Raw genomic sequence first — 18,655 nt, 5'->3', positions numbered from 1 at the left:
ACTTCAATATCCACATTGATGATTCCAATAACCCTACAACATCTCGCTTTAACTCTCTGCTAGCTTCTTTTGGCCTCCAGCCACATTCCAACTCTTCAACTCATTCTCTTGGTCACTGTCTTGACCTGGTTCTCGCTGCAAACTGTGCCATTTCTGACTACCTGGCACTTGACTTTCCACTATCTGACCATCATTTAATCTCCTTTGCTCTCACTTATACTCCACCTCCTCGTCATACTGTTCAACGCCATTTTCGTGATCTTCAATCTGTTGACTCTAACCATCTTGGTCTGACCCTGGATTCATCTCTCTCTTCCCTAAATCTCGGGGTTTCTGCTGATTCAGCAATGTCTTTATTTAACTCCACTCTTTCCTCAACTCTTGACCATTTTGCCCCTGTCTCTGTACGCACTTCTTCCTCTAAGACTAGGCCTCAGCCCTGGCTTACCCCCAACATTAAGTTTCTCCGGTCCTGCTCTAGAGCAGCCGAACGCCTTTGGAGAAAGTTCAAAGAGTGGGCTGATTTTATCCATTTCAAATTTGTTCTTTCTTCCTTCTCACGGGCCCTCTCTATGGCAAAACAGAATTATTACAAATCATTGATCTCCGCCAATGAGAGGAGCCCGCAGCGTTTGCTCTCCACCTTCAACACTTTGCTTAAACCTCCCTCTCCTCCTGTCTCTTCATCATTCTCTCCTAATGACTTTGCTAACTATTTCATCTCTAAGATTACCACTATTCGCTCTGAGATAGTCCCTCCTGATTCTTTTTCTGCTCTTAATCTTCTATCGCCTTCGCCTAACAAATTTTCTGTGTTTCCTCCTGCTTCTTTGGATGAACTCTCTACACTTCTGAACTCTGCCAAACCTGCAACTTGCTCTCTTGATCCAATTCCTACTCGTCTTCTAATCTCTATAGCTCCCTCCTTTCTGCCCTCGCTTCTCCATATCTTCAATCTCTCTCTCTCTACAGGCTCCTTCCCGTCGGACTTCAAACATGCTCTCATTTCCCCAATTCTGAAAAAACCTTCTCTTGACCCCTCCTCCTTGTCTAGCTATCGTCCGATTTCTCTTCTTCCCTTTCTTTCTAAGGTTTTGGAACGGGTTGTCTATTCGCGCTGTCTTGAGTTTCTTGAAGCCAATTCCATCCTCGATCCCTTTCAGTCTGGCTTCCGCCCAAGGCATTCTACAGAGACAGCTCTCACCAAGATCTTGAATAACCTTTTACAGGCCAAGGCTAATGGCCTTTACTCTGTTCTCATCCTTCTTGATCTGTCTGCAGCCTTTGACACCGTTGATCACTGTCTTCTAGTTGATATCCTCTCTGATCTTGGGTTCTCAGACTCTGTTCTCAACTGGTTTAGATCTTACTTGTCTGGCAGATCTTTTGCAGTAGTTGCAGGTGGTCAGACTTCATCTCCTGTTCCCTTATCTGTTGGAGTTCCCCAGGGCTCTGTTCTGGGTCCCCTTCTGTTTTCTCTCTACACACCGTCCTTAGGAAAACTCATCAGCTCTTTTGGCTTTTCCTACCATCTGTATGCCGATGACACCCAGCTGTATCTTTCCGCCCCTGACCTTTCTCCAAGGCTTGAACAGCAAGTTTCGTCTTGCCTCACAGCTGTCTCGCAGTGGATGTGCCATCGGCGTTTGAAGCTCAACATGTCCAAGACGGAGCTTCTTGTCTTTTCTCCTAAGCCCATCCTTCAACACTCCTTTTCTGTCTCTGTGGACAACATTTCTATTCAACCAGTCCAGCAAGCCCGCAGTCTTGGTTTTATCCTTGATTCTTCTCTGTCGTGTATCCCTCAGATCCAGACCACAGCCAAGGCTTGTAGATTCTTTTTGTACAATATTGCCAAAATCCGACCATATCTCTCCGCCTCTACTGCCAAGATCCTGGTCCATGCCCTAGTGGTCTCACGACTTGATTACTGTAATGTCCTCCTGGCTGGGCTTCCTCTTTCTCACCTCCGTCCTTTAATCTCTGTTCAGCATTCAGCTGCACGCATTATCACTTCCACCCACCACTCTGACCACATCTCTCCTGTGTTGGCATCCCTTCACTGGCTCCCCCTCCCTTTCCGCATTCAGTATAAGCTCCTGCTGTCCACGTTTAAAGCCCTCCATGGACTGGCCCCTCCCTACTTATCAGACCTTCTTTCTCCTCACCTTTCCACTCGGGCCCTCCGTTCTAGTAGTCAAGGTCTGCTGTCTCAGCCCAGGATTTCCTCTGCCCCATCCCGGATTCGCCCCTTTTCACTCGCTGCTCCTCACTCCTGGAACCTTCTTCCCCCACAAGCAAGAGCCATCACTTCTTTTACCAGCTTCAAAACGGAGTTGAAAACCATCCTGTTCAGAGAAGCCTTCCCAGACATTGCATAATTGTCGCTTACTATTTGATGTTCTTGTGGTGCCTGTTTATTGAACCATTTCCTGTATTGCTATGTACTGTATATGTATTATCCTACTTGAGAATATGTATTTTCCCTGGAAAATGATTAACCATCCATTATGAAGCCTCCCCCTCCCTCCAGTCCATCTGCCTTGGTCCAGGTCTTGGAGGTAGAGAGGAACTGCTGGACCTCTTACCCTTTCCCTCCACCACTCCCTTCTCCTTCTGTGTCATGTCTTTTTAGATTGTAAGCCCGAGGGCAGGGAATCATCTAACTAAAAGATTGTATGTACAGCGCTGTGTAAATTTACAGCGCTTCATAAATAAAGGTTAATAATAATAATAATAATAATATACAGATGGCCTTAGGCTGGTATGAGAAAGCTAGACATTATGCTGCACAAATACAGCTAACTGGGTATAGCACAAGGTATTTAATTTGTATAGTTATGCCAGTAAAGCCAGAGGAGGATGGAACGCTGGATTAGAAATATAAGGATAGCCAGCCCAATCACTATCCTATATTTTATCCAAAGATCAGAATAAGCCTATACAATGGAGGTCAGCAAAAACCACTATAGTGTATATTGGCACAATACACAAAGGATACACTGGCAAAGCTATTTTAAGACTGAGGGGATACCTCAAACCACCCAATCAATTATCATTTCTATATCACAAGTTTCTATTATCACTACTTTCTCTCAAACAGATAATTTCTTTTAAAAGAATCTAACAATGTCTTTGGTCTATTTGATCATAAAATCAGTTAATGCCAAGCATGCTGCACTGAGCTCCTTGAAAGAAGGGCAGGACACAAATGGAATACCAAAATAATAAACTCTCCTTGATTTTAAAGTATAGTTAGCACTGACTACTTCATTTCCCAAAGCATTACTGTATGTGGAATAATTCATCAAACTCTTTAATGATATATAAAAGCTAAATTTGATTGTAAAAGAACTGTGGATGCAAAAACCAACATACTGTAGTTGCCTAGGTGGTCTAACCAAATATATTATGATATCTTTGGAATTCTATAAAGTATACTTACTGCCACACAATAACGCCATGTGTTCATAAAACAAGCTTAACCCAGCATAGAGTTCTCTATAGACATTGTATAATTGTCCCGATATACCATGATGTAACCCAAGTTTCAGGACTAAGATTACTCAAGAATTATTGTTTGTTTCCATGTTTTTTACCCTCTACTACATAGCTCCCCAGCACCTCTACAACCACAACAGTAAACCAGCTTTCTCCCTGCAATGCTAATTCTATTAACAGCTAAAAACAACCATATATCCCTTCATTGTTTACCTGTGCAAATTCTGGATTGTAGATTTAGATTTAAATGTTAGAGAGAAAATTTACATTTTCTTGTATTTGATGAAGTACCCATAACTTCTCCCTCCCTCCCTCCCTCTGTCTTTTTCACATACACACACATACACTCCAGATACATTTTGCACAATCTCTTAACAAGACAAGGAAGAAAAGAACAAAGTAAGAAAAAGGGAGAACTGAGACAGCAGGGCAGTAGAAAAGAATGAAGAGCCAAGCCTCCTGGCTACACAAGCACTTTAAGGACTCCCTTTGGTTTATGATCTTTCTGTTGGAAAGTTTTTTGCCAAAAATCAGAGAGTAAAAACATACTTTGCAGACCCACAAACCATCCTTGAACTAAGCCAATTTGTGTGACGGACACAAAATGCCTAACTCTCAAGCATGTGAGCTCAAGCAGGCATGGAAACTAACAAGAGTACAGGACATGTCAAGAAAAAAAGCAGTTTGTACTTTTTGTCATCCTCCAGGTACTACAATTACAAGGCTTTGGTGAATGTGAATTATTCTACTTAAAAATTTTGATGTAAGAAAATACTATTGTGCCAGTTAATGAACACTCTATGTGTGTGTGTGCCTTCAAGTCACCTATCAATTTAGGATGACCCCATACAATTCATAGTGTTTTCTTAGGCAAGGATTACTCAAAAGGTGGTTTTGTCAGTTTCTTCCTCTGAAATATAGCCTACAGCACCTGGTATTCATTGGCAGACTCACATCCAAGTACTAACCAATGTTGACCCTGCTTAGCTTCCAGTTTCAGATGAGGTCTGGTGCCTTTATAAGTACTAGTTTATAAGTACTAGAAAATAATGTTTTGAAAGCTGACAGCAATATCATACTATTTTCAAAGATTCCTCACTTTTACAATAGCATTTTAAACCTGTGTGTAACATTAAGAGCAAAAGCTTAATCCAGTGAATGGCATTTGACTAAGATAAGTAACCAACACTAGCGTGCAACATAGAAGAAAAGATAATAGAAAACTAATTATGAAAGGGGTGTTTTTGAGGCGACGTGAAGTCTGGCAAAATAAAGACAGTTTTTTTTAATTTATTTTTATTATTTTCTACTTACAACACCATACAAATGAATAGCAACTAAATATCGGCAAAGTTTATGTTTGGTTTTACTATGCAGATTGAGACTAGTAGATCGATGATGAGAACTTTTATTGGAATTAGAACATAAAGAACCTTATTTCATGGTATCTGACCTCTTCTGGTCAAAAGGATAGTGACAATACAGTCAAGAGTCACTGTAAGTTTGCATAAGAAGAAAAGACAGGCTAAACCTACTCCTGCTGTCTAGTCAAAATCAAGAACAGAGGGCATGATCAAATCAAAGGTTGAGCACTTTTAAAGTCTCAATGATTTAACCCAGCCCGAATTCTTGGGACTTGGAAGAATTTACTTTGTCCTCATTACATCTTTAATTATACTGTTACAACAACAACAAAAATTTGAATATTATAATACTTGTTCTTCATCACTATAAATGACATGCATTATCATAGAAACAGCATGATGATTCATTTGAAGAATACCAATACATATCTCTTTTAAAGTTCTGAAACCAACACAACCGTCAATTCAATGTAAAATGTGTTTAAGTATCCAGAAAATATTTTTGCTACATATAAACTGAAACTTTAAAGAGTGATTTCTATTTACAAAAGGATAGCTACAATTATAAGCCTCTCCAACACTTTCTCTATATGTTCACAGTTCCAGTACTATTCCTCTGAAAACATAAGCCTTACTTACTGAAGTGTATGCATTGTTCAAAAGGATCAGACTCAACAGAGAAGGAAAGGAATTAGGATAATATCCAAAATAAAGAAGGATTATATCCTGATAATTTGTGAGTAGGAGCCCTGTTGAAAGCATCCCAGTAAGGACATAGAGAGACAGGAACAAAAGTTATTCTGTTGCACACTATGCTATAGCTGTCTAGTCAACTGGAAGGCATGATTTCAGCTTTCTTAAAACAGATTACAAAACGACAAAGGAGAGCCACAACAGTAATGAGGGATTTCAACTATCCCAGCATCTGCTGAAAGTCTAATTTTGCTAAGAATGGAATATCCAATAAATTCTTGCCTTGCCTTGCCGACAACTTCATCTTTCAGAAGAAGAAACCAAGTATCAGCTATCTGGGATGTGCTGATCAACAGGAAAGAACATTGGAGGAAAAAGAAGTGAAGTATCGGAGTTCAGACAAAAGTTGGTTAAATGCCATGACAAGAGATTATGAAGGAGAAAGAAATTTTAAAACCAGAGATTCTAAAATGTGAAATACAAGATACAGAATCACAAACTATTCCAATGAGAAGGAATGACTGGAGATACCACCCCTAAGGAAGACAAGTCTGAATTCAAGGTGCTTGTGATGACATTTGAAGTTCTAAATGGCTTGGATCCTTGATACTTGATGGAACACTGCTCCCTATATATGCCTGCTCAAGGACTGCTAGTGGGGCCTCCCATGTAGGAGAACATCAGAGGTCTTCTCAGCTGTAGTGTCCTAGTGTTCTCGATGGAGGCCTGACCAAAACTAGCACTGATTTTGTCCAAATTGCTAACTGTCCACGTGAAAAACATGAACATGTTTTAACTTGTTAAATCATAGAATCACAGAATTGGAAGAGATCCTAAGGGCCATCAATCTAACTCTCTGCCATGCAGGAATACACAATCAAAGCACCCCCACAGGGACGTAGCCAGAGGGGGGTCCGTGGGGTCTGGACCCCCCCTTCTGTTAGAAAAATGAATGGCACATGCTGCTGCACCACCACGCCCAAGCCACATTATAATGGTGGCACTTAGTCTGGACCCCCCCTTCCTAAAATCCTGGCTACATCCCTGACACCCAACAGATGGACATCTAGCCTTTGTATAAAAAAAACCCCCTGTTTTAATATGCCATTATAGTTTGTTTTAAATACTCTCTGTTGACTTAAATTTTAAATTGATTTTATTTGTATGTGATTGTGTATGGCAAGGGGGTTAGACTGGATGTCTCGTGTGGTGTCTTCCACCCCACCCCACCTATGATTCTATGTCACCCAAGACCCAATTGCATAGCTCTGAATAGAAATGGACTTAAAAAACTAAAATCTGATTGGCTGCAACGTGAACAGACTCTTTGACTAGAGAAGCTTTCAATCTGGTCCAGGTTAGCTTTCCTTATGCTCTTATTTTAATTTTGGGGATAAAAGACAGGCTGTGTTATGACCTCCAAAAACGCAACATTTCCTCAGTCGGCTCTCACTCTAATAGACCTGGAAATTCTTATTTTCCCAAGGACACCCAATTAGACAGTCCTTAGAAAAACAATATTCTCTAGGTCTGCTTATATAGCGCTACAGCACATCAACTAAGGCATCTCACTCTTTTTTGCTTGTTTGCCACCACCAAGTAAGTGGATGGGGTGGGGGATTAGTTTGAATTATTATGGGTGGACTGGGGTAGGGATCAGACCGTTGCATTCCAGGGATGGGGCGGGGTGGCTTATTAACTTGGCTTATTCTGAGCCAAGCTAAATAATGATGAGAAAACTCAGTCCATATGGACAGTATGCTGGGTTTTGCCCATTTTTCTCACAAGGCTTTTAGTTTTAATTTAGCACTATCATGCATTAGGACTTTCTTTGGGACAACATACATGCACACTTCTTTCACTCATAAATACAATCTTCACGCACTTTTTAAAACGTGCAATAGTCTTAAAATACTGTAAATGAACAGCAATGGATTTCTCAAGTCAGTAAGCACTTGCCTTTCAAGAGGAGTATTTTTTACATATCTTGTAGCAAAACCTCCTGTCCTTATGCGCACACAACATTTGTACAATTGCCAGCTCTAGTTCACATCATGTGAAATAACAGATAAACCAGTATCACTGCCAAGCTACTTGGATCTTGCATCCTCTAACAAGCAGCAGCCAGAGTTGGAGCAGAGAGCTGACAGGGTGAGTTAAGATAGCAAGGTCTTGTGACCAACCCCTGCACATCACTGGCACCAGCAAGGCTAGACCAAGGCTCCAGCTTCTGAGCCTTGGCATGACTGCTTCCTGACTGACTGGACATATTTGCTAACCAGCCAACTCTGCTCCGTGTTTTCTCTCTTCAGCCCAGCCAGTCCCTTTTGCCCCTGTAATCACATTTGTCGAAATGAGCTGTTTGTCCAGTCACTTTTAACACATAATTCCAGGCTCCATAAATCTAAACACCATTAAATATTGGAGAATATAGGTGTCCTTGTAATAGAGATGACAGTTTGACCCAAATGCATTTCTTTAAAGGTGGTTGCATCATAATAAAAGCCTCTTCTCAGAACATTTTTACTAATAACCTCAAGCGGAAAGAAATGTTTTTGAAAGCAAGTCATCAGAGTACTCAGTGGTTCAAACTATGTATGTCAGACACAGACAGCCACTTTTGAAGGTGGGGAAGGAGAGTAACCAAATTAAATCTGTCCAGTTCAACTGTACAGTCAATGCTCAGTTCAAACATTTGTTACAGTTTAGGCTCACTGTACAATGGTAACACAGAGTCTCAGTGCCTCTATGTGTCCTCGCAGGCCTTTTAAGCTCTGAACTTAATCATTTTAATTTGGTCTTTTCACAGCTTGCCTTCTTGATTTTATTTTGACTTCCTACTACTTCCATTGTTATTTATCCTGCTGTGAACCATCTAGAGAACCTAACTTGTTGAAGGACAATATATAAAATGCATTAAATAAAGCAATTGGTTTTCTGGCCTAACTGATTCTGCAAGTGGGGCTGGGCTTGCTTGGATTTGCTGACTTTGAAACAAAAGCAGAGCCTTACATTTCAGGATGGGCTTGGGAATTTGCCACCTCTACCAAAACCTAAATAACATACCTGCACAGAACAGGTTAACATTCAGTTCAGAAAGACATATTCTCAATACTTCGAATTTTTAAAGGACACTAGTAGCATGGAGAGATTATTATTGTCTGAAGTTATACAAACACATTCCTCAAGTATGCCCAGTATTAAGATGCTGCTAAGGAGATCTACAAATTACAATTCAAAATGTGATAGTGTTCACAGTTTACCCTTTAATAAGAATGAAGTGGCAGCAAACACATCAGTTCTAGATTTACCTGTACATGTCAAGCACTAATTGCAAGTCAAAATGTGAAAGGTTTCATCTGTAATGGTTGGCAAAAACCTGCTCTAAAGCCTCCTTAATTTTAACTGAATTTCAAACCCACTAATTTATAGTTCAGGATGTGCTCATAACAGCACATATTTCCAAAAATCACACATTCCATAAACACAGATCTTTAATTTTAAGTTTTACAAAGTTCAGTATGCTGCTGAATATATGCCATATGATCATGTAACTGTCAAAAGAAATGTGTGATGCACCAAGAGATGTAAGCAACTGGGACGATGAAGAAAACCAGATGGGACAAACATGGCTATGGAAACAAAGCTTTACATTAAATATTTATGTAGAAAAATCAGAATATGGTGTTCTCTTCCACTGGCAGCTATTAGGCTTTGCTGGTGTGTTTTTTAAACAGCATTTTAAAAAATGAAGGCAACTATATACACTCCACTGCAGGATGCAAAAAACACATCACACATTTGTTGTTGTTAACTGCCCTTGGGTCTGTTTCGACCCATGGTGACCCTGTGGATGAGACATCTCCAAGACTCTCTGTCCTCCACTGTTCTGTTTAGTTCCTGCAAACGCGTACCCGTGACCTCCTTAACAGAGTCCATCAATCTAGCACATGGCCTTCCTCTCTTCCTACTTCCCCCCACTGTCATGCCCAGCCTGGAGGATGGCTTGGAGGACTCAGAGGATGAGCTAGAGCCCCTGGGACCTGAACCTGTAATGGAGGAGCCAGAGGCTGGCCCTAGTTCTGCTGGAGCAGAGTCTATGGCCCCTCCAGAGATTCAGCAGTCAAGTTTGCCTGGTGCCGAGGCTGTGGACACGGAGGAGGATCTGGGCAGTGTGCCTACCTTCAATGAGCGTCGAGCAGAAAGAGAGGGCCTTCGAAGATCTCGGAGGCTTTATCAGAAGCGTCTTCGTAATCAGACACAGCTGAAGGCCGGCTCCTTGCCTTCTTAAGCACCTAGAGCATGTGTGGTTCTTTGCCAGTGGATATCTGACTCTTTTAGAGGAAAGACTCTGTCTCTGGCTCCTTTGGCTTCTTGTCTTGACTACCCGGAAACCTTGACCTTGGACTGCTTTATCGACCTGCCTATCTGTTGCCCTGAACCTCGGACCGTCTGACAATTCTCTTGGTAATCCCTTTTGGTAGAACTACTGTGAATCTCCAGGACTGTGTAGCTTACACTGACTTTGCTGTGCTGGGAGGGGGTTTGTTTGTTTGGGAACTAGCTGCCTTATCAGCCCTTTGGCTGCTTTCCCGGACACCCACTTTTCCTAGCATCATCTTTTCTAAATGTGTTATGCCTTCTCATGATGTGTCCGAAATACAACAGCCTGTTTTGTTACCTTGGCTTCCAGGGAGATTCCTGGTTTCTGCTCGTTTGTCTTTCTGGCTGTCTACAGAATCTGCAGCGCTCTTCTCCAGCACCACATTTCAAATGAATTGATTTTCTTCCTATCTTCTTTCTTAACTGTCCTGCTGTCACATCCATACATGGTAATAGGATTCTAATTTCTGTGCTCAGTTGTATATCTTTGCATTTTAGGATCTTTTCTAGTTCTTTCACAGCTGCCCTCCCCATTCTTAATCTTCTTCTGACTTTCTTGCTGCAGTCTCTGTTCCTATCAATGTTTAATCCCAGGTATGAGAATTCATATACTATTTCTAATTTTCATTGTCTAGGTTGAATTTGTGTAAATTCTCATGGTCATTTTTTCTTTATGTTCAACAGTAAACCTGCCTTTGCATTTTCTTCCTTGATCTTTCTTAGTAGTTGTTCCAAGTCTTTGAATTTTCTGCTAGTATTATGGTGTCATCTGCATATCTTAGGCCTGTTACAGACTGCCAAAATAAAGCTGCTTCGGGTCTCTTTGGAGGTATGCTGTTTTAATGATGCATGCATCCGAAGAATCCGGAAGCTGCACCAAAGCTGCACTCCAGTGCTTAGGAATGGAGTGTGGCTTTGGGGCGACCTCTGGACTCTCAGGACCCATGCATCATTTAAATAGCATACCTCCAAAGAGACCCAAAACAGCTTTATTTTGGCAGTCTGTAACAGGCCTTAGATTGTTGATATTTCCTTCCTCCTATTTTCATTCCTCCTCCTTCTGTGTCCAAGCCTGCTTTTCTTACAGTGTGTTCTGCAAATAAGTTGAACAGGTAGAGTGATAAGATGCAGCCTTGTCTGACTCCTTTGCCAATTGGGAACCATTCTGTTTCTCCGTATTCTGTTCTAACAGAAGCCTCTTGTCCTGAGTACAGATTCTTCATCAGGACTATCAGATGTGTTGGTTTTCCTATGTCTTTAAGGGCATTCCTTAGCCTTTCATGATCTATCCAGTCAAACACATACATTACACATAGAGTAAGAGATATACAGCTACAGTGCAATACAGAAAAGTGCAATCCTCTAGCTTTTGTTGGATTGAACTCACAGCAGCTTTAGTCAGTTCCTAAGGAATGTTGGAAATTGCAGTCCAATAGCTAGAATCACTTATCTGGTCACCTTTTAGGTGTTGTCCAAAACACTAATAATGGTTTATAATAAAGACTAAAAAGATAAATAAGAGAAATTAAGTCATTCTTGAAAGTGCACGTGTAATACATAAAGGGAAGAGGAAAAAATGCCATTTTGTCCAACCAGTCCAAATAGCTGGAAAATACAGCTTTTCTTTTCATGATACAGACATTATTATTATTATTATTATTATTATTATTATTAACCTTTATTTATAAAGCGCTGTAAATTTACACAGCGCTGTACATACAATCTTTTAGTTAGACGGTTCCCTGCCCTCAGGCTTACAATCTAAGAAGATATGACACCAAAGGAAAAGGGAGTGGTGGTGGGGAATGGGATCAGGTCCAGCAGTTCTCCGAGGCCTGGACGAAGGCAGATGGACTGGAGGAAGTGCTTGGCTTCTTAATTAATGGTTAAAAGGAGGCTTCCTGGGTCAGAGAGGGGCTAGCCTCTGGGAATGCTTCTCTAAACAATATAGTCTTTAACTCAGTTTTGAAACTGGGTAGAGAAGTGATGAGGTGTGCATGTGGGGGAAGAAGGTTCCAGGAGTAAGGGGCAGCAAGCGAGAAGGGACGAATTCGGGAGGGGGCAGTGGTAGTCCTACACTGTGACAGGAGACCTTGACTACAAGAGCGGAGGGTGCGAGTAGGAATGTAAGGAGAAAGAAGGTCGGATAAGTAAGGAGGGGCCAATCCATGGAGGGCTTTGAAAGTCAATAATAAAAGCTTGTACCAGATGCGGAAGGGGAAGGGGAGCCAATGAAGGGAGGAGAAAAGAGGAGAAACATGGTCAAAGCGGCGAGCGGATGTGACAATACAGGCAGCTGAATACTGGACAGAGATTAAAGGATGGAGGTGTGAAAGAGGAAGCCCTGTCAGAAGGAGGTTACAATAATCTAGTCGCGAAACCACTAGGGCATGTACTAGAGTCTTGGCAGTAGAGGCTGAGAGGAATGGACAGATCTTGGCAATGTTGTGGAGAAAGAATCTACAGGTCTTGGCGGTGGCCTGGATCTGGGGAATAAATGACAGAGAAGAGTAAAAAATGAAGCCAAGACTGCGGGCTTGATGAACCAGTTGAATAGAAGTGTCGTCAACAGAAACAGAAAAGGAATAGTGAAGGGTGGGTTTAGGTGGAAAGACAAGAAGCTCAGTCTTAGACATGTTGAGCTTCAAGCGCAGAAGCCGCATCCACTGAGAGATGGCAGTCAGACAAGAAGAAACTTGCTATTCAAGCCCCGTCGAAAGGTCAGGGGTGGAGAGATACAGCTGAGTATCGTCAGCGTACAGATGATAGGAGAAACCAAAAGAACTGATGAGTTTACCTAGGGACAGTGTATATAGAGAGAACAGAAGGGGACCCAAGACAGAGCCCTGGGGAACTCCAACAGATAGGGAAACAGAGGATGAAGTCTGACCACCCATGACCACTGCAAAAGATCTGTCTGACAAGTAAGATTTAAACCAGTCGAGAGCAGAGTTGGAGAACCCAAGGTCAGAGAGTAAATCAACCAGGAGACAGTGATCAACAGTGTCAAAGGCCGCAGACAAATCAAGAAGAATGAGAATAGAGTAGAGGCCGTTTGTCTTGGCCCGCAAGAGATCGTTTGAGATCTTGGTGAGGGCTGTCTCTGTAGAGTGCCGTGGGTGGAAGCCAGACTGGAAAGGGCCAGGATGGAGTTGGCTTCAAGAAACTTAATACAGCGAGAATAAACGACCCGTTCTAGGACCTTAGAAAGAAAAGGAAGAAGAGAAATTGGACGATAGCTAGACAAAGAGGGGTCGAGAGAGGGTTTCTTCAGAATTGGGGAAACAAGATTCTCATGTTTATTGTTGTTCAGGCCTCCTCCAGTCACATCTCCTTCGCTATAGATCAGCACCTAGTTGACACATCTGTAGCAACTACCTGATGCATTATTTTCAAATTCCCATGCAATATGCCTAATACAGTGGTTCTCAAATTTTCTACCCTGTGATCCTCACAGTATAGATGTATATGTGGGCCCTCCCCCCATGTAGTATTTACTCTTTACATGAGGAAACAGAGAAGGAGGAGGTAATGCTTCTGAGTACAGTGTCTTGGCTTAGATATTTGTGATCCTTATCAATCTAATAGGCACAAACACAGTATTCAGGCACGACATACACAATATAAGAATACACTCGTTCCCCCCCCCCCGATTCACGGGGGATCCATTCCAGCCCCCCCTCCTGCAAATAAAAAATATTGGACATATTCAAGCCCCACTGGTATAAAGAGAGGGGGTGCTCCTGTGCGTGTGGCCGCAGGCGTGCAGTCCATTTTGTTCCTCCCTGCTTGCCATCTGCGAAGGACCAAAACCACAGATCTCAAGTCCACGAATGAGGAGGGACGAGTATATACAAATTTATTTCACTGTAACTGTTGATGATGGTTGAAGAACATTTCTGAATAAATGTATACAAGCCTCAGGATGTAAGATTAACTCACAAACTAACTCTCAACAATGTTCTCTTGACTCTTGACTTACTTAAGAATACAATAATAAAAAATAATAATAAAACTTTTATTTTTATCCTGCTTTTCTGTGACAAGACAATCAAAGCGGCTCACAACACATTAAAATATCCACATTCAACATTATGTCCCAAATTCCCCCCTTAAAACAGGATTAAACATGATACAATTAAAATTATAATATCTATTAATAACACAATAAAAAATATAACGAGGACAGAGTGGTGGGCTAATACAAGATGTGAGGTATAGTCTCTTAAAATTTTATAACACTTATTAGTCTGTTAAAATTTTATGATTTCATGCATTTATAGTTATCTTATTTTATTTTACTTTTCCCTCTTTGTCTTTTTAATATAATTGTATAAGTGAAATTTTAATTATTAACTATTGTATGTGATTGCTGTTTGTTGATGTTTGATCAGTTGATCGTAATAAATAAAATGATAATGAAATGATGTGAGGGGCGATCATCTAGGACTGGAGGTTGCAACCCTATACCTGGGTTGGGGGGCCCTACTGTAAGTACCTCTGTTTTGTCTGGATTCAGCTTGAGTCTGTTTTTCCTCATCCAGCCCATTACCGCCTCAAGACACTGATTTAGGGGAGAAATGCCATCTGTCGTCATAGCTGCTGATTGGGACATAGAGAAGTATATTTGGGTGTCATCAGCGTACTGATAACACTCTGCCCCATGTCTGTGAATGATTTCTCCCAGCGGCTTCATATAAATGTTGAATAGCATTGGGGACAGTATGGCGTCTTGAGGGACACCACATTTAAGCTCCGTTTTCGAGGAGTGACTCTCCCCGAGCATCACCCTCTGGAATCTACCCAAGAGGAAGGACAGGAACCACTGGAGTGCAGTGCCACCGATTCCTAACTCTCCCAGGCATTCCAAGAGGATGTCATGATCTACTGTATCGAAGGTCGCTGAGAGGTCTAGAAGCACCAACAGGGTCACGCTTCCTCTGTCAATGCCTAGATGACGATCATCAGCCAGCGCAACCATGGTAGTCTCCACCCCATATCCTCTCCTGAAGCCAGTTTGAAATGGGTCTAGATAATCGGTTTCATCCAAGATCAATTGGAATTGAAGGGTGACAGCCCTCTCAATCACCTTGCTCCAAAATGGCAGATAGCATACAGGCCTGTAGTTCTTCATATCCAGGGGGTCCAGGGAAGGTTTTTTCAGGAGTGGTCTAACAACCGCCTTCTTTAAGCAAGTTGGAACACAACCTTCCCTAAGGGATGCATTGATGACATCTCTAAGAAATGCCATCAAGGCATCACCCCCCTGGACAGCCAGCCATGATGGGCAGGGATCAAGGGGACATGTCGTCTTCTTCACATTTCCAAGGATCTTGTCCACATCATTGGTACTCATGAACTCAAACCAATCTAGTTTAACATCAAAAACAGGTTTACTTGACACCTCATCAGTCGATTCTGCTGCAATCTCAGTGTCTAGGTCGGCTCTTACTTGTTAAAAATGTCACAACAGGCTGTTGTCAGGTTAAATAAAGGATTCTGCACAGGGGGAACCTGTGTCAGTTCCCTTACCATCCTAAACAGCTCTGCTGGACAGGACTCCGCAGACACGATATGTACAGAGGAGAAAGATATCTGCACTGCCTGTATCGCCTCTCTATAGGAACGAAGAAATTTCCTATGACGAGTTCTGTCAGGTAAGAGTCGAGTGTCGCGCCAGTCCCACTCTAGCGTTGTCCAACCCACTTCATTTTCCTCAGATCTTCAGTGTACCATGATTTGCGATAAGAAGCGGGTTGGAAAGGATGCTTGGGAGCAATTGTCTTGATAGCCTTGGCAAGATCGGTGTTCCAGGTATTAACCAAAGCTTCGACAGAATCACCGGCATTACCAACCAAGGAACCGTCTAGGGCTTTCTGGCATCCAGTTGGTTCCATTAACCTTCGAGGGAGGACCATTCTAATGGGTCCTCCACCCTCAACGGGGCGGACTGTGGCTCTTGACCAGGAAATGATCCACCCATGTCAGTGCGGTGGTACTAGTTACCTCCGCCCACGGATATTCCTGCTCCATACTGAAGACTGCATCAAGGGTATGACCTGCACAATGTGTTAGCCCGGAAACAAATTGGCCATGCCTATCATGGAATCCATGAACTCCCGAGCCGCACCTGTTAAACTGGTCTTGAGTGGGATGTTGAAGTCACCCAGAATTATAAGTCTGGGCGACTCCAAGAACAACTCTGAGACCAGCTGTGTCAGCTCGGATAGGGAGTCTGTTAGAGAACGGGATAGATAGTATACTAACAGAATCCCTATACTATCCTTGGTCTTCAGGCTGAGGTACATACACTCGAAGTGGTCAGTTTTCTGGATAGGTATCCTGGTCAAGTTGAGATTATCTCTGTAGACCAGAGCCACTCCGCCCCCTCGGCCACTTTCCCTTACCTGCTCACTAACAGAGTACCCAGCTGGGAGGGCTTGATTCCAAGGTATGTCACTATCATCCCCCAGCCAGGTTTCTGTAAAACATGCCAGGTCGGCTTCCTCATCCACGAGGAGGTCGTGGATGATGTGGGTTTTATTCTTTACTGACCTGGCATTACAAAGGAGCAAGGTAAGGTTCTGTGGCATGGTTGGTAGGCTCCCCAATCTATTCTGGGTAGCAGAGTGAGCTGAAGGCAGGATGGCTTTCAGACATCGATCCTGTCTTCCTTTGTAACAAAACCTCACTCTGTTGTCACCATATCTTCCTTTGTCCCACACAACCTGAATTCTTGCTCCCAGTTTAGTCCCGGCCAACTTATCCCCCTCACATCCCATTGATCTTATTATTTTCTGATCCCAATGTTATTAGGGAGGATGAACTACCAAATGAGTCCAGGTCTTCCTCCTTCCCATTTTCAGGTCAGCTATCTGTATGTTTATGTCCCAACTCACTCTCCCTATCAGCTGGGGTGCAGTGGTGTTACTGCCGCTGCGCTGCACTCCAGAGCCTGCCTCCAGAGGGGCCATGCCCTTTGCCTGCTGCCTCGCCTCTGCTGCCTTCTATGGCCCCTGGTAGAATTGGGGAAGAGAAAAGGCTGCTGCTTGGCTGGCTCAGTACTTGAACAATTAAAACAGAAGGTTACATAACACAAACAGCATCATACTGTATTGTCACACACAACATACCTATGAGTAAGCTGCCAACTTTATATTTAAAATTCCCTCTCACAGAATCTCAGATATTGCAAGAGTGTGGGTTTGGATTTTCCTCTTTTTACCATGTCTTCAAATCAGATTGAATATATGAAAATAAAGATCTATGCAAACTTCAGACTTACGTGTGACCTGAATCTAGACGTTCTTTTTTGTTGCAGTTGCACCAAGTAGATGAGGTCTTAAAATTGGTTAAAGTTACATTAATTTCTAGGACTGGTTATTGATCTGGGGACATTTCCTGGCATAGCACTGGACCTAGAAATTGCTACTGATAGAACTGTTAAAAAAAGATGCATCTCAATTACTCAACTACATTGTACAGTAATAAAAAAAAGATTTAAGAGTATACACATCCTACTTCGATCACAAATCAATGGATTCAAATTACAGTTGGCCCTCCACATTTGTGGCTTTGATTTTTGTGGATTTGATTATTCACAGATTTGATTAACATGCCCTCCCTCCCTATTAATCTCTAGGTCCTCAGAGCAACTCTGTGGTCAATGTTCACCAAATGTCATGCTTAAGATTCCTAGAGAGAACACTTCTTTAGGCATCTGTAGGTCCTCCAACGCAATTCTGTAAACAGCCTCTGGCAGATGCTGACCACAGATTTGTGCTGGAGGACCTAGAGATTCCTAGAAAATGATTTTCAGGTTTAAAAAAACGTGTTTTGTTTTATTTGCAGCTTTTCCATTTCCATGCAGGTCTTGCGCCCCTAATCCCAGTGAATGTGAAGGGCCCACTGTACAACAAAAAGAGAAAAAAGATTCTGTCTAAACATTAGACACAGCTTCTTTACTGTAAGAACTGATCAACAATGGAATAAAGGATGGACAGACAGCTTTCAGCAGTGATTAAGTTGTGTATCTTTGCATGGCAGAAAGTTACAATTGCTTCCTGCAAGTTCACATAAATAATTTCAGTTAGTAAACTGACACCCAGGTCACTCACTACAAAGCAGGATATAAACAGGTGCCAAAACACAGAAAACTATGTATTGTCTAAAACATAACCCTCTGAATAAAACTATTTTAAAAATCATTGACAGAATAAATTGATGTATCTTTACTCATCTGTGTCTGACTGTGATTGTTACAGCTTAATTTGTGATCAGTGTATTTAGGAATACTGCACATGTCAACTCAAATGTAGGTCTCACAAACTTCCATGTGTGATTTACTCCCAGTTAAGTGGTCCAAACAAAAATTCATCAGTGATACCTTTATTGGCCAACCAAAATGCACAATATACTTGTTGCAAGCTTTCAAAGTTTCTTCATCAGGCAAGATATTACAAACCAAACAGGAGAAAAAGACAATTGGAGAAGTTAGTCAGATGCCCGCATGTTGTTTCAGTCTTTAGTAAAGATGGTATGCTGGGGAGAATATCTTTTGCAGGCAGACTCCTAGTTAAGTGGGTGACAGCCAGTGTGGTGTAGTGGTTTGAGTATCGGACTATTACTCTGGAGACCAGGGTTCAAATCCCAACTTGGCTATGTAAATCCACTGGGTGACCTTGGGCAAATCACATACTCTCAGCTTCTGGAGA

At 42.1% G+C, this 18,655-nt stretch overlaps 1 protein-coding gene across 5 annotated transcripts in view; it reads right to left on the bottom strand.

Moving 5' to 3' along the window:
- The window catches only part of DYM (dymeclin), a 239,798-nt gene that overhangs the window by 139,604 nt on the left and 81,539 nt on the right, over window positions 1–18,655 (bottom strand). The window lies entirely within an intron of this gene.

Source organism: Sceloporus occidentalis, unplaced genomic scaffold (genome assembly GCF_023333645.1).
Source record: "Sceloporus occidentalis isolate IW3139 unplaced genomic scaffold, rSceOcc1.0.p SCAF_1, whole genome shotgun sequence".
In the NCBI taxonomy this organism is placed as follows: Eukaryota; Metazoa; Chordata; class Lepidosauria; order Squamata; family Phrynosomatidae; genus Sceloporus; species Sceloporus occidentalis.
The sequence above is the reverse complement of the archived record's forward strand: the minus strand, read 5'-3'. Positions and strand labels throughout refer to the sequence as shown.